At 40.3% G+C, this 16,091-nt stretch overlaps 1 protein-coding gene across 5 annotated transcripts in view; it reads right to left on the reverse strand.

Annotated features, from left to right (window-relative positions):
- The window catches only part of PHF21B (PHD finger protein 21B), a 167,371-nt gene that overhangs the window by 144,778 nt on the left and 6,502 nt on the right, over window positions 1–16,091 (reverse strand). Inside the window, exons 1-2 of one of the 5 annotated variants that reach the window (XM_068951402.1) lie at window positions 4,191–4,578; window positions 3,659–3,732 (exon numbers count right to left, since the gene is read on the reverse strand). The exons of 3 other annotated variants lie outside the window; for them this stretch is intronic. The gene's annotated coding sequence lies outside the window, so the exon portion shown is untranslated. Of the gene's footprint in view, window positions 1–3,658; window positions 3,733–4,190; window positions 4,579–16,091 lie in introns of those variants that run through there. One more of the 5 variants, XM_068951413.1, reaches the window with a different exon arrangement.

The following is a 16,091-nucleotide window of genomic DNA, read 5'->3' on the forward strand; positions in this document are numbered from 1 at the left end:
AACATTCTCCCTTCCCTGGGATTTCTGAGTTGTATATCTTTGAATTTAGGTATCTTTGAATTCAGATATTTTATATCTCTGTGGCAAGATTACAGTTACAAAATCTGTATGTACAAATGTATATACACTGTAAAACTGACAATAGTTAGGCACTCAGCAATCTTTAAGATATTTATTCTGAAAGTGCTACCGTGATTATTTGAAATAAGGGAGATCTGCTGCCTCCATTTTCGAGATGAAAAAGGAGGCTCAGGCGCTGGAGGGAACCTGCCAAAACATGCACAGGAAGAAAACACCAAAACAGGGAAGTGAACTGAGGTTTCCAAAGCCACAAGCCAACAAGCTAGCCACTGGAATATTCATTCCAAGTCAGGTCAAATCTGGGGCCTTTCTTTACCTTCTTGGTCCTCCCCTTCTCTGTCACTGAGCCAACACATTAAGCTTTACCCAGCCCATAGCCAGGTACCAAGCGGTCCACTGCTCTGCTGCCCTTACTCAGAATTAGCTGCTACCTTGGGGATGAGGATAGGAAACTAAGCTCTTTGAAAAACAGACAGTCCTTTAGACCAGTAACTCCAGCACATTGCAGCTGTGCCATATCTTTGTTAAATCAAAGTCGTACACATTCCCAGAGAGTTTTGTTTCATTTGTAAGGTTCTTAGAGCGGTCCGCTCTGGGCAGCGCAGCCAGCCTGGGCCTCTGGGAAGGAATAAAGCAGGGTGCTCGGCCCTTCCTCTGACTGCTGAATCCACCACCTCCTACTGAAGTCAACGGGAAAGCTGAGATGTTGGTTACTGGTGCTGAAAGGGGTGCAAAGACTTCCTACTAAGCTGGAAAGGACACAAAGCTATTTACCGCAACCTTAACAGCTAGGCAACTTTTCACCTCAAAAAGCTCACAACTCCCACTGGATGGCAGATGAAATTGTTTGGTAACACAGAGTTTGCCTCTTCCTTAAGCACCAAGATCAATCAATCCTGAGGCACAAAACCATTGGAAACTCAATTTCCATAGCTCTTATACCCACAGAACAATAAACTTCAGAAAGCAAAAATGCTATAGAACCACTAGGCCTAAATAACCATAGCTAAATATTCCTAGCAAGTTGAGACCTACCCCATTCCACCAGCCTGATTTAACTGAGCAATGTTTCCAAAGTGTTTTGAAGGTCAACAATATTAGAGAAAGCTTCCTGCAGTGCCTATTAAAGAGGCAAACAACACCTATTATAATCCCATTTCCAAGCATGCATAACTTGGCCTTAGAAACATCTCTTTGCAGAACGAATTCTGATACCAGGTTCCCAAATCAGAAGAAACCTCCCTTTGCTTTCCTTTACTTTGCAGCACCAGTGTTTTACCCTCATCTGGAACCTCCCAGGTCACTGCCTGGCCTCTGGCGTTAGCGTTGGAGCTTTTCTAAAAACAAACCAAACCCTTTTGGATGTTTGAGGATTTCCAAGAGTGAAGGTAAACATATATTCCCCATTTTAAATCTATATTGTCTCAGCTACCAAGGAGAGCGAGGCTGATCTGTAGCTCACGGAAGGCAGCAAGGACTAGTTTAACTGGTGAAGAAGCGGAACCGAGTCCATGCTGTGTGCCAGGGACCTTTCAACCAACTTTGAAGGGTTTGGATCTGGCCCGGACTCTTTACGGGTGACTACAGCACAGACTAAGTCTGGAAAGAAAATATAAGTTAAAGATAATTGAGAAAAAAAGTCACTTTTGAGTATGTTCCTTGGGCGGTTGCTACAAATTTAGTGTAGCTTAATGAGCATCAGTCCTGCCATCTATTGTCCTTTCCCAATCAGCACATCCTGGGAGTTGTTGGACTAAGGCTGCCACTGGAGATAAGAACTTCACTGATCAAGGGCTTGAGGACAGGGACTGCAGGTGCTGCTGTGATCAGTCTCTTCTGGGACAACTTACGCATAGGATTGTAGTTAAAGCTGTATTGCAACAAAAGCTCTCACCACAGAAGCACTTAGTCTGCTTCAGCTCAAGTCAACAGTAAAACTCCTGTTGACTTCAGCAAGAGATGAAGGCAGGCCATTGTTGAGAGCTTTTGAAAAATCCAGTGCTGCATCATTAAGCTACACAGCAAAAGAGAAGATCTGTTGAGCAAGAAAGGTCTAGCTGTACACCGTGACACTTCTCCGAGCAGAGCTGCACTTAACTGTACTACTCCTTATGTCATGAAGCATCCACCAAAGCGCATGCTGGAGAGGCAACGCCACTACAGATGCAGAACTGCGTCTAAAACCTGAGCCCCTGCGCTCCTTACCAGCTTCTGACTAATCCCGTAATCCTAGCTTTATATAGGCACAGAGTTTTCTTCCCCCCACTGTGGTCAGCATAGTTTCAGTTTCAAACTTACATTTTGTTACGTCATCCTTAGACTCTTTATACTTGGAAGCATCCCATCCACAAAGTGATTCACATAAAACTGCAGAGATATAAAACTCCAGAATGATTGAACATAACGTTTAATTCCAACTATCAACCGGTCCAATCAAACCAGAAAAAAAGAGCCTGTCTTGGGTTCCTTCAGACTGTGAAAAGACACGGAAAAAAGCTGACAAATGAAAGACCTGTCAGCTTTCCTAACCTGCCAACAATCAGGAAGCTCCAGCATCCTTAGCAGATATTCTTAGATCCCACTTAAGATTACTTACTCCAAATAAATTTGGAATTATTATCCAATGCCTGAAGGCTTTGGCCACCAATTTAGAGAAATTATTGCCTTTTTACACTTCTACACACACAAACATTCTTTGTCAAATAGACACACGCTTTGCTTTAGCATGAGAAAACAAACTATACGCCTTTGAGACTCAGTGTGCTTATGTGTACGGCTCCATCAGAACACCGTCCAGTTGCCATAGCAAATGAAAGCCAGCACCTCAGAGGAGATGAAAAGAAGTGAACTGAGTGCACTTATCTGATAGCTCCGTTAAAATCCCACATTTATTCAAACTGAGCCAAGTTCTCCACCAGTGTAGATGCACTGATTTTGGAAAATTTTAAGCCAGCAGAAAATATGACACTGTCCCCAGATGTCCTTGTTACATCCGACAACCTATTTGCTGAAAAAGGCATGCAGGAATACAAAGTAAGTCTCAAGTACCCCTGCAGGTATTGTGGTCACCTTAAAAACAGTTTCATGTTACAGCACTCCACCAACTTCTGCAGTTACTCCTGCCAAACACAGAATCAGGTTCTGTCTGAAGCTCTCCATCTCAGAAACTAATGAAGGACCAAATCACAGAGTCCAAACCAACCTGCTCCCAGACAATGGGTCTGGGTCAGCTTCTGGATAGCCAATGATAAAAAAGAGCAAAGCAACAAGGTCCTCTCCCCACTAACCACACAGCTCTTCCATGAATTTTAGAGTACAGTAGTTATCAACCACAGCAAGGCACATGCTGCCACGCGCTGAAGCAAGTATGGTACTGGAGAAGGCGAGATTGCTCTAGCTGGCATCTTCTTCTGCCTAAATTCATACCTGCACTAATTAACTAAGAATTTGTGTAATTTCTTATATATCCACAGTTCTTTACACTTTCAGAAAGCTAGATAAATATTCACTAGTTAGTCTGTGGTCTCAATGAACTGCTGCATTGATATCACATTGCATTAAACTGATAAAAACTTACACAACATGCAGTTTCAGCTGAGAGAAAGCCAACTGGGTTCCGGTACAACACAGGCAATCCTTTTCTTTCTATACCTGATCAAAAGAAAAATTTCCTCCTTCAAATGTGCCCACGTGTTATTGCCTTTTAGTAGCCAGCCTGTTTGGGTTTTTCAAACACCTAAAGATACAGTAAGTGTTTATCTGCTGGCTCAGTTCATTATAGTGAAATTAAAAGCAGACTGTCCCTTCGCATCCTACCCAGTGCCTCTCTTGTCCTCCCCTTCCTCCCACAGAAAGGGACAAACTCCCTTCTGGCCCTCTTTGTAAAAAGCAGATTATTGCCTATGTTGGCCAAGCTACAGTGACCCAAACAGGCAAAGCTCCACCAGTTCTCCTGCCCTCCGCTGAGGGCCTGGACCCCACGCACGGAGAAGGGCAACGCGAGGGATGACCGCCCCCTGCTCTCCTCCGGTGGAAATATCGGGAGGCCACATGGATCCCACTAATACTGCAGAATCCCGCAAACGTTTATGTTTAAAATGCACACCTACCTTGTCTAACGTTATGATCGCTTAGACGAAACAACCAGCAGACTTTACACCCTAAATCTGTAAAGCTAGCAGACGCTGGCACTGTACTTAAGATGGTAAAATAGTATGTTAATCCCAGGTGGTCCCCACAGCATTTTTTCCAGTTATCGAGGTAGGGAAGGGGAAGCAGTCTGTGCCTTTCAGGGCTGAACTGACCAGTTCTTAAAGAGGTACAAAAAGTTTTATGTCAAAATTCGGAAGGGAGGGTGCCTGCCGCCTCTTCCAGTTATCATCAATACTCTTTTCAGGCAGGCTGACCTTTCTATTTATGTTGCACCAAGATTACATCACATTTTCTTCCTTTTCACTTCCCTCTCCCCCTTTCTGTGCCATCCAAACTCAGGAAACGATAGGCTGGACTTCACTGCTGTCCCTTACCGGCAGAAAGGAGAAATAAGGATTAAAATACTGCATGTCACTGCTTTTCTTTATGGCAGTGTTTAACACCCTCCTCAAGATTATTAATAGCATTTTCACAAGCTTACTCACTTTCAGGCATGCATCTGTACAAACCATGCCATCTTCTGGTGCTTCCTGGCAGCAAAAAAAGAAATACCAGTGTCAGAACTTAAAATGATGCCACCAGCTCTGCCTGTGCAGGGAGCCCTCTCTTTACTTGCCGTAGAGGAGGGCAATGCTGTACTTGGGGAAAAACGTTTCAGGGCTCCTCCAAATACTGAAATCACAAGGAAAAACAGGGCACCAGGAATATCCACGTTTAGTGTGAGAACACCAACTCTATCTGTCCTACAAACTAAGTCAGCAATCTCTGTTGCGGAAAAAAATGTGCATTCAGGTAGTCTTAACGTAGACACTCCTGTGAGTGATGTGGTAAGACTCAAAATAGAAAAGACTTTAGAAATCAATTTCTTAATATAATAAAAACATCTGTGTATTAGGAAATTTATGATAGCTGGAACGGACTCCCCATATGCAATGAATGGGGCAACATGGGTTAACATGTCGGTTTACACTGGCATCCCTTAGGAATTTTTTTCTGTATTTTGCAGAAATGGTTCAAAACATTATAACTTCCAAATGCACGGCTGCTACGTTTTTTCTCCCCCTGTGGCCAGCCAAGCTTCCCCATGCCTTTGCCTGTCACAGATTCCCCATGATTCTCTGAGTCTAGTTGGTGGCTTGCACTTCCTCGATTGGAAAGTTGCTCCAGAACCTCATTCTTCTTGCCACTGCTTGTGGCTAACATAATCCCAGCCTTCATTTGTGGCTAACGCAATCCCAACCTTCATTTCTACGGCAGCTGCAGAAAGAGGCCAACTGCACAATTTACTTTTACAAAACCATGCAGCTCACTACGTTGTAAAGAAACATTTGCACACACTAAACACATCAGTGTACACCAGTCCCTTGGCATACGCTGCCTACATTTAACTACATGGTCTGCACGTCAGGCAAGACCTGTATAAGGTCATTGTGGCATCTGAGCACTTGCTGGGAAAGAAGAGTGGTTGGTTACACTATGGCACAACCTTCGTACCATTAGGTGAGTATAGCTTAACCCAACTTACATAGACTCCAGCCTGGTTACAGCAAGCTCCATCAGCATATTGATCCCCAGTCAGGCTGCTCACATAGCTCCTAGGAGTGCTAAAGGCCAGCAGCAGTAAAGTTTTTTGGCAAAAGAATGGTAAGAGATTTTTTTTTAAAGGAATACCGGGAGACTATCCATTTGCTCCCTTGTTTTTTAACAGCTAATATTATTTAATATTAAAGAATTCTAGGCACTAGCACACTTCTTCCACGGATGTTGTTTGCTCAGTTTTCTACAGTGAGCAAAATGTTAAGAGTAAATTAGGCCAAGCAACTTTTACCTGTGTTTATAAATCACATTAATTTCTCTGACTCTCATGTACTAGGCAGGGCTATAAATTTTGAGAACCCAAAAAGGAAGGGAATATTTCCTATTGAAGAAGTGAATTGGTAATACATTCTTCAGGAAAGGTAAGAGAGTTCATAGTGTCCCTCTAATGTCATATCCAAGCAAGGTAACAAAATTCACAGATGTTAACTTCCGCCAAGACAAATAAGTTGACTGCAGAAGGCAGCCCAAAATACTGCTACGCCACGGAAGAGGGGCCTTTTCCTTGAGTGAAGCTGTTCCCTGCCAAACTGAGGAACAGGTCTTACGTCTGAAATAAAGAAAATAAAAGCCTTAGGCAGGATTTCAGAATCCCATTAGACCTGAAGCAGCCCAAAGCTCAGGGTTTCAGTGGCCCAGCGTCAGGGCTGGAAAACTTTTCCAGCCCTCAAAATAGATTGGAAAAAGATAATAGGAACTGTTTCTTCATTCCATGTCCTTCTGGCATGCAGAACAGAGAGGGATGTAATCGATGCACCCATGCTCACCAGGATGCCAGCTGTCTTCCCGCCTCCCGCTCCATCCATGCCCTGTGATACCATCTACAGGGATAGAAGGGCAGGGGTGGAGTGATGCTGTGTTCAGCATAAGAAGAACCCATTGACATGGAATACATATTGGGTAAGTCCACATGAATTGCCATTTTCAAATCAAGAGCTCACTTTTGAAGCAGATCTCCCAGTCCACCACCCTTCCTGTGCTTTGATTCGTATTAACAAAGTTGCTTTGGAGCAGACAAATGGATTCCTTCTGGATTAAACTGAACAGAAGAGTAGACTTCTGGGGCATACTTAACATGTTGCAAGCAGTCATGGACGTTCAGCCCAGGGGACCAGAGCAGAGCTAACTTGAGCCCTCAGTACGAATGCGGTGTGGCTATCAGGTCCTCAGCACCATGTTCTTTCTGCTCTCCACACCTGCTCCCGTTGTGCTGCACTACTTGTTTATGTGGATATAGCCATCAACCTCCTACAAACCCCAAGAAACGAAAAAAAGGAGTATCTTATCTCAAGAATGTAGCTCGTTTTAACATAAAAATCCCTCAGGATGAAGGAATTACGGTCAAGCAAGAAAGGTGGGAAGCCTGCCGGGAGCCAACACAACTGCCAGCAACTAACGGAAGCGCGGTTTTCACTAGACAGTTAATAGCACTACTTGGATCACATTCTGAAAATCCACAGCAGAAACATATTATTTTAGTCTAGGGTAACATCAGATGTGAACACCTCTCAGACGATGCTGATATATTTTCTTGCAAGCCCATGGAGCGTTCAGGACCACTTTGCTGTAGGTTTACCTACCTAAACTAAAAGAAAGAGGAGAGCCCTCAGGCATTTTTCTAGATGAGCTTGGTATTACCTTTTGGTACACAGGCAAGGCAAGAAAACTGACTCATCCATTCTCTGAGTTAAAAATAAGGCTAAATTAAATGACTTAGTTTTAAGTTACTACACTGAGCAGAGGCATTGTTACTCTAATGAGAGGGTTAATCAAACATTTTAACATGGACCTCTGAATACAGAAAGGCCAGTAATGACACTCTAGTAAAGAAAATGAATCATAGGTCCAGTTATAGCTGGTAATTAAAAAAAGAATAAGCATATTAGTGTTAAGAAATAGAAATGCATAGGATTTTGAAAATTCTACTACTGATTGGAGTCACTTTAAAGCTCCCTGCACGCTTCCTGGGTACCCATTCAGCAAAATTTTGTTCCGTGCAAAATGGAAGAGGAAGAGGAAACCGTGCTCAGAACTGCCTTTACTATAGACATCATCTCTCAGTCCTGTTTCTCCTGCTCTCTGGGTGTGTCTATGTGATCTCTATACAGCTGGGAAACCTCTCCTGCTAGGGGAAGGGAGTTCTTCTCCTTAAAATTTGAAGGGCGCTTAGGCCAAACTCCTTGTGCTTGGCAGAATCCAGCCCTTGAGGCTAAAACCTCTGCGTGTACTTCTCCACTGAAAAAGACATTTTGGACGCTCTTAGTTTGGAAGGTAGACAGTTCTCCAAGAATGAAGTTGGATGGGCTTGTAAAGCAAACAAGTAATTTTTGTTTAACATTGATTCATTGCAAGTTCAGCATTTCAGACCAAATCTCCCACAGAAGACCAGTACTTCATTAATGTTAATTTGAAGTCTGTCCGAGCTGATAATAGTGTAATGATTTTGGAGGAACTGTTCCTACCTAATGGATCCTTGACCTGGGAAAGTAAAATTCCTTCAGTGGGTCACGACCCAACAGACCGTAAAGGCTCTAAGCTCTGTCATGTCAAGAAGCTGCATCTTAATAAATCTCAGGTCATATATTTGTCCAATCTGGTGAGAACTACGCATTTTAAAAACTTTATAACTATGCATTTACATGATAGCTTGCTCAGAAGCTAGCTGATGAATACACAAGTACCTGAGAGTCTGCAAGAGCTTTTCCAAGCAATAGTGAATTGTCAAGCAAATATGCAGTAATAGTTAGATAGTTATTATTTGGCCTTTCTTCTGTAAGAAAAACATTTTTAAAGCTACTTTTTAAAGAAATGACTGCAAGTGATGTCGAAATCCAAAGGTTTAGCCTTGGTTTTTGCACAGTCTTTACGGAGAGATGATTAGCAAACTAATAGTGGCTTCAGCTGAAACTAGCTTAAAAAAAGAGTAAGAATCTTAGGGATCAAGTCATACATCATATCGTTGGTTTGTCGATTTATGACTTTCTTTAGAAAGAGTAATTTGGAGAAGGTTGAGGGGGAAGTTATGCCAACCTGGCCCAGATTCTCAGGAAGTATCAGCACTCACAGCTCAGCTGAACAGAATAAAGCTATGAAAACTTAATCTGGCTGATTAAGGCAAACAGTGATTCCTTGTTTTTTTCTTGGGAAAAAATGATGCGATAAAGCAAAAGGGAAGACCATCAGAAACTGTAACGATGGACAAAGCCTTTGCCCACTGCTAACATCAGTCAAACTAAAACATGTCATATGATGCAAACATCTAAAATAAAACAATATATGAAATATAGTATATGAAATATAACTGTAAAGCTACATAAAATATAACTGTATGTGAAAATAACAATATCTAATATTTTCTATAAAACTATCAATATCTTTATATGATAGTAAATCCATAAGAGTAGGTGCAGTGGATTACCTCATCCAGCCTAAGCTAGAAAAATTCCAGCATGATTGCTCTGTATTTGTAGCATGTTTGACTAAAACACTCAAAGATGAGTTTTGGGGAAAGTTTATTCTGCCACTGTGTATGGCTAAACTTCAGCTACTGTTGCCTTCAATTTATTATTCACTGTTTGCATTATCTTATTGTCTAGGAGCCCTGGAAGAGAATCTCATTAAGCCAAGCACTGAACATACACAGGACAAAGAGAGTTTCTGATCTGAAGAGCTTACAGTCCAGCACCTTTAGAAAAATGACTTCAATTAAATAAATGTGAAGGAAGAAAAGGGAAAATAACCAACCATAGCCAAAATTTTTCAACCAACAGGCCTGAAATCCAAAGCTTAAATCCAGATTTAGGGTCATAAATAAAAAAATATATATATCTAAAGGTGCCAGAAATGTGCATTCATACTAAAGGCCTCGTAAGCGCTCTGACTTAAAACTCCTGAACGCAAAGAAAATCAGACTCACAGCCAAGAATAAAGGCTGACACTCAAACTCGATCTTAAATCAGGTCTTTGGCCTTTCTTCCAGCTACCTAAGGCATGCATTAAAGCTAAGCATTGGCCTAGATTTCAGCCAGAGTTCCATCAGTTTTATGAATTTACACTTGAGTCTCAGCATCACTGCATAGGAGTTGCTGATGACTTCCCCCTTTAATCATCCCCGCCAGTCCTCTGCGTGTGTATGTTTGCACATACACGTGGGGGAGAGAAGGGATGAGTCTCCAATGTCGAAAAATCAGCTGAATGCTGCCCTCCCACACGGAGTTTGGCATACTAAAATCATAGGCTTTTCACAGCCCTCAGTTATATTATTCATGCAGAATGCACTCAGCTTGCTATTGTTCCTGCTCTCATTGTTTATAAATGAGTCTTTGCTTCATCTGGGGATGGAAGTTCCTTTAAGTTTCCCTCAGTCAAAGTACTTCGGTAATAAGCTGCAGTGCTATTGCTCAGAGGGTTAAAGAAGTTTCTGGAAATGTTTGTGCTTCTGGAAAAAACAATATTTTCTTTCATTATTGAAACAAAAAGAACAATTTGAGCTGGTTGCTTCATTTTGGCCAGTCTGATACACAGCTTCCAAATTGTCTCCTTAAGGTACTGTATATCTTAGGAAGATAATTAAGTGCTTCATTTTGTTCTTCAGTACTGCAATCTTTGCAGAAGAGGCTTCTAAATATGTTAAGTCTCTTGCTTGTACACCTCACCTAAATATTCCCAGCACTACAACATAAAATAAATGACCCTGAGGCATGGACTTCAAATGTTTTGCATGGCGTAAATACTGTTTCTTATGGTGGGACCAGAAACCGATGATCCCTTCTGTTATGGCCATTACGACTGCAGAAACACATGTAACCCTTTAGTGTAACAATATTGCGATTTTTATGATTTAGCTTGTTCCACAGTTCAGGCTGTCATTATTAATGCCGGTGACTGTGCAAGATTCTGAGGCATTCCCCAGCTTAGAGTTTTTCCAATCCAATTTAAGTTAACAAACAGTGAACTGAATTGCAAAAGAAAAGAATAAGTTAATCACGTGGCAACTTAATCACTTTGGGCTTCAGAGGACAGCCTACTGTTTCGGGTCTAATATCACAGTGTTTTAAAAGTAGGTGGGACTGGGTCTTTTATCCCTCCATTTACTGCACGCTTTGTGTTTTTAAAGTTCAGAGGACTTCTTTTAAGCTCCTGATAAGACAGATACTGCAAATGCAAAAGCAACAACAGACAGACTGTCGCCTGACAAACTGGAGGCAGAAAACTAGAGTCAAATCCATGCATATTTTGGTGTGAAAAAAAACTTCTGTTTTGAACTGAGGATTCAAGAAACATAAAGGCTTGCCAGCTAATGGAAATACATTTACATTAAACTAATGTTAAGGAAAGAAACAATTCCATCTCTTTCAAAAACTGTCTCCTATCTACTTGCAAATACAAACAGACTTTATGAAATGGATGCTTTTTGTCTTTTCAATATCAATGCCTGAGGTATCAGCTGCTGGCGGAAGTTTAATGAAACCTTCCCCAAGAGCAGTATTTTTAAGCCAATAATCTTCTCCGAGTACTCTTAACACTCTGGACTGCCTTCCTCCTCCCCCTCGTCTTCTCACCTACCTTTCTCCCTCTAGCCAGTGCAAACTCTGGGTAACTTCAGTGAACTACAGGGAAATATATTTCAGGAATTTACACCTGCCCTAGCCAATAGAAAATGTAAATTGGGCTGAATGGTACTTAATTTGCTCATAAAAGGCATTTTTCCCTTTAATTACGAGAAAAAACAACAAAGCGTAGATTCTGTTGCACATACACATCTTCAGAAGTACCTTGCTCCTCAGCCAGACCTACTGAAAAGAGCTACTCACAGAGTTCTTCACTCAAAACATACATGCAGAGATGGGGCTGTAATCAGTAATGCAAAGAACAAAAAGTATTTCTTTCTACAAAAATAAAGACCGGAGGTCATATGAAAGAGTTACAGCAGTGCACTATTTTTTATTGGTTTTATAAAAAAAAAAATAGTTATTTTTAAAATACATTTGCAATTTAACTGGCAGGTTTTGTCCAAGAAAAAAGAAAAAAAAAAAGATTGCAAGCGTTCCTGTCAGTGCTATATTCCGATCAGTTTTAGAGGAGAAAAAGATGATGGATTAAAGTAACCCCTTGTAAGAGCAGAGAGTAAATAACCTCCAAGTTTGGAAACTAATCTGTGCCTGTGATGTGGACTAGCACCGAGTGCAACGCAGACACGGAAAAAAGTGCATTGAAAGAGGCTTGGTTTGTTTTTAATTTAAGCCCGTGCCTATTCAGAAGAGTCACATCTGAATTTCTAGGAGCAAGCAAAATCACTATGCATTTACCATACTAGATGCCTTTCTCATCGCCTAACAGAACAGAACAGATACAAATGAACCAATCAGGGATTTGGAGTGAGCTCTCAGCGTTGGAAAAGCCAGTCTGCACATTCCAGTTGAGTCACCACAGAGAAGTGGGAGAAAAAAAAAAGGGGGGGGGGAAGAAAAAGGGGGGGGAAATAAATTACTGTGTGCAACTCCATCTGCAAACTGCTTCTCCCGCACTGGTATGTAATAAAATGTGTTGCTAAGAAACAAGCTGCTAAAGAAGTTCATTAAAGGACACTTTAAACAAAGCTGCCAGACTCTTTTCCCTTTAAAGACTGCTTATTTGGTTCTGTCCCTTGTGTTTATAATTAGATCCTCTGTATGAGAGATTGTGCTCCATTCAAGCCCACTCAGCAAAGAATGTTAATAAAATAACGTAAATAAGACCTTGGCTTAGGTTGTATATATTTATGGGCTACAGGGCTGTTTATAGAAATACATCTGGATTCCACTTGTATTTTTAAATGAGAATTAAAGCTTTTCAAAGTAGCTTCCCCCAAGCTGGAGAGCAGAAATGTCAGTTTTTGCATCCAGCACTCTAATCTAACTTTTAGCGCAGACAGGAATACTTTCAGACAAAGAAAACTGACTTCTTTACCTAAGTTGGGAGTTTTTTGAGATACCTCTTATGTAAGCTTTTACGTGCAAAACAAAGCTATCTACACGGAAATAAAGACCAAGACTGTTTATGTCTTTCACCTGGCAATCTTTATCTTTTTCCATCTGTGCATGAGTTTCTAGATGAGTATTAATGATTTGCAGAATTTCCTCAATCTTAATGTATTAATAACACGGAGAAGTCTATTTTGTCACATTTTATTTCCAGGAAAGATATGTTATCAGAGAGGTCTTTATTTGACCTTGTGTAAAATACTTTTACTCTCGTAGTAACATTTTCATGGCAAGTGTATTTTTGTTTTGGTTTTGTTTGGGGGGAAAGAAAGGGCAAGTCTCATTTTGCATTCAGTCATTGTGTTCAAATTATATCTTAAGAAATAATTCCAGTATTTATCTGTAAGGTACTTAATAACACGAGATGCATAAATCACAGATCAGAGTTAGTATCAGTGATTATATGGGAAATGTTACTTGTCACTTTGTAACCTGCATCTCATATTAAATTCTGTATCACAGTCCTCAGTATGTATATATTTTTAATTACATTTTCAGGCTCATTTACATGCGCATATTGGCTTTCTGCCTGAATGATATCAAAGAGAAAGACCTTATGCTCACACCCAACCACACACACACACACACACACACAAGCACATTTACACACAGAGACACTCGAATCTCTACATTTCTGAGAATGGAATCTTCTCCCATCTTTTCCATTCTTAGAAAAGCTTAAGTTCACCAATAAATCTTTCAGCAATCCTAGCTGATTTGAAGTGCTCCAGAAAAATGGAAAATTACAAAAAAATGCAGGTTAATCTCTGCTGCACGTCAAAAGTATCAACGATTCTCACTTGAATCACGTTAATCAAAACGTAACATACATTTTTACTTTCTGTAACCTTATAAGATCTATCACCAATAGCTGAGTTTGCTCAGAAAGGCTAATTCCATTTCTTCTGTCTGGATAAGAGACAAGCTGCATCACAAAGTACCAACACGATCAAGTTAAGTCAATCTAGAAAGGAAAACGACCTATACACTATATAGATTTAACTTCAGTTTCAAGACCAATGATATGCTTCTCTTGATTAAACGTAAGCTATCAGACAAATTTTCAGGCAAATACGCTGTTCTTGCCACAGTCTCAACACCCAGGCTCTTAGGACTGAATTCCAACTCTGAAAATAACGCTGCTTCTCAAACCACTCAAATCAGCACCACCCATCATAGCTACCAAGTTTCCAGATACTTATTGTTTTGATTTTCCTGCAGCCACATTTAAGGCCAGTTCTCTGCTTTACTTGCATTCCATCAAAAAGGGGATTTTGCGGTTTACACTGGTACATTCACTTAACTCCTCCATGGGTAAAAAAAATAAAGTACCTCTTCATATTTTTTCCATTTTCTTTGTATATTAACCAGAAGGGTATGCCTATACATGTGCAAAAAAAAAAACCCAAAAAACAAAAAAACCCTGTAGTACATATTAGATTTCAATAGATGCTTACTATTGGCAGTTGCAGGTTGTAGCTAGAACTAAGCCGCATCAGCAATTTCATATGACACTCTGGAAATTGCTACTACATAACAATAAGTAGCTGATTCAAAAAAGAGAGAGAGAGAGGAAGAAAGCATGTTTAAGGAAGCACATTTTGTTTCAAGGAGAACATTTCCAAATAAAGAAGTGGCACCACCTTAAGTTAAAAAAAAAAAAAAAGATACACATACATATATATACATATAAAGGGAGTGTGTTTAAGGTGATTTAACAAGGAGAATTGGGTATGACCAAATATGATTCTGTTAAGCTGAAATAACTGTCTACTTTAATGGTAGAAAGACAAATTTGCATTTCAATTAGTCCAATTCTTTTTTTGTTTTTCTTTGTTCTTATCTTAAACTTGCAGCACATTTTTATACTTCCCTCACCTCCAACTACTATGCATGTACAAATTGCCCTTCTTGACATCATGGTCACACACACACCATTTACCATGGCCTTGTCTTATTGATTTGCAAACTTCTACCCTTTAACTCTATTGATTACAAATTGTGTTGATGCCTCAGATTTTGTTTTAGGGGGGCGGCGGGGAGAAGGAGATATCATGTTATAATCAAGTAAAAATACTGCATATTTTATCTTTGATCACAAAGAGAAAGGCATAGAGGGGAAAGTTAAAAGTAACTCTGTATTAACGTGCCTTTATACTCCTTCATGCTTTCAACTTGAAAATCAAATCTGGAATGAGATGAAAATGGATTTTCTCTACTTGAATGTACCAGAAGTGTTAGGAGTGATGCAGTATCCCATTGGAAATGTGATTTAAAATCACCGTTCAAAAGCCCTCCTCCAGCATCATGCTACAGAAAGGAGACACATTCTCCTTTCCTTCCGCAAGCAGAATGAGTCAGTGGGACAGATCCTGAAACAAGGTGAACTGGTATAAACCTCTGACACAATGCATGGCTCTGGATCAGCTGCGCATACGGCATGGGCCAGTGGAGAATCTGTCCCATTAAATCAGAGCTCTACACAAAGACTTCTGTGAAAGCACACCTTTAACTGTCCAAACATCTACTACAAAATAAATACAAATTCTAACTCCATGAGACAGAGTTGCTATATGGAACTAAAGTTTCTTTGAAAGGGTCTGCCTACCAGAGCATCATGTACAGCCGAACAAATACCTGTTTGTTGCAAGTATAAATTAGATATTTTACAACATGTAACAGGTAGCAAGTACTGCTACTGTAAGACCAGAAGTGAAATAAAAAGGTATTGTTGCCATAATTCCTTCTTCTGAATAGACAAAGGCATTGTAAGGAAAAAATTGCTAAATCACAGGGATAATCATCATAGCCAGCTCCTCTAATGAGGCATCATGGGATTACTGGAGTTATTATAAGAGTCATCTTATTGAAGAAATTCAAAGTTAATTGAAATCAATTGTACTGTTCTGACAGCAGGTGTTTTAAGTGGCTAAAATATCAAAGTGAACTCTTTAAAATGGTTAGAATGAATGTAACATTCACTTTTCAACCCATAGCCCTGCCAAGTGATACACTGTACAAGTGCAGAAAAGTGTACAGTCAAAGAAAAATGCTAGAATAAAATAGCATTTCACACGCCAGTCAAGCAGCTACCAAACAAAAGGTGGTTCTAACCCCCTCCAGTACACATTTTCATTACAGATGTGCAATTTCCATGAATCTTATAAGGGCAACCTAATGGAAGACAGAGAGCCATAAGTATACATATTTCTATTGTGTTGCGCCTCTATGAAAATGTTC

The sequence above is a fragment of the Struthio camelus genome, chromosome 1, assembly GCF_040807025.1.
Source record: "Struthio camelus isolate bStrCam1 chromosome 1, bStrCam1.hap1, whole genome shotgun sequence".
Taxonomy (NCBI): domain Eukaryota; kingdom Metazoa; phylum Chordata; class Aves; order Struthioniformes; family Struthionidae; genus Struthio; species Struthio camelus.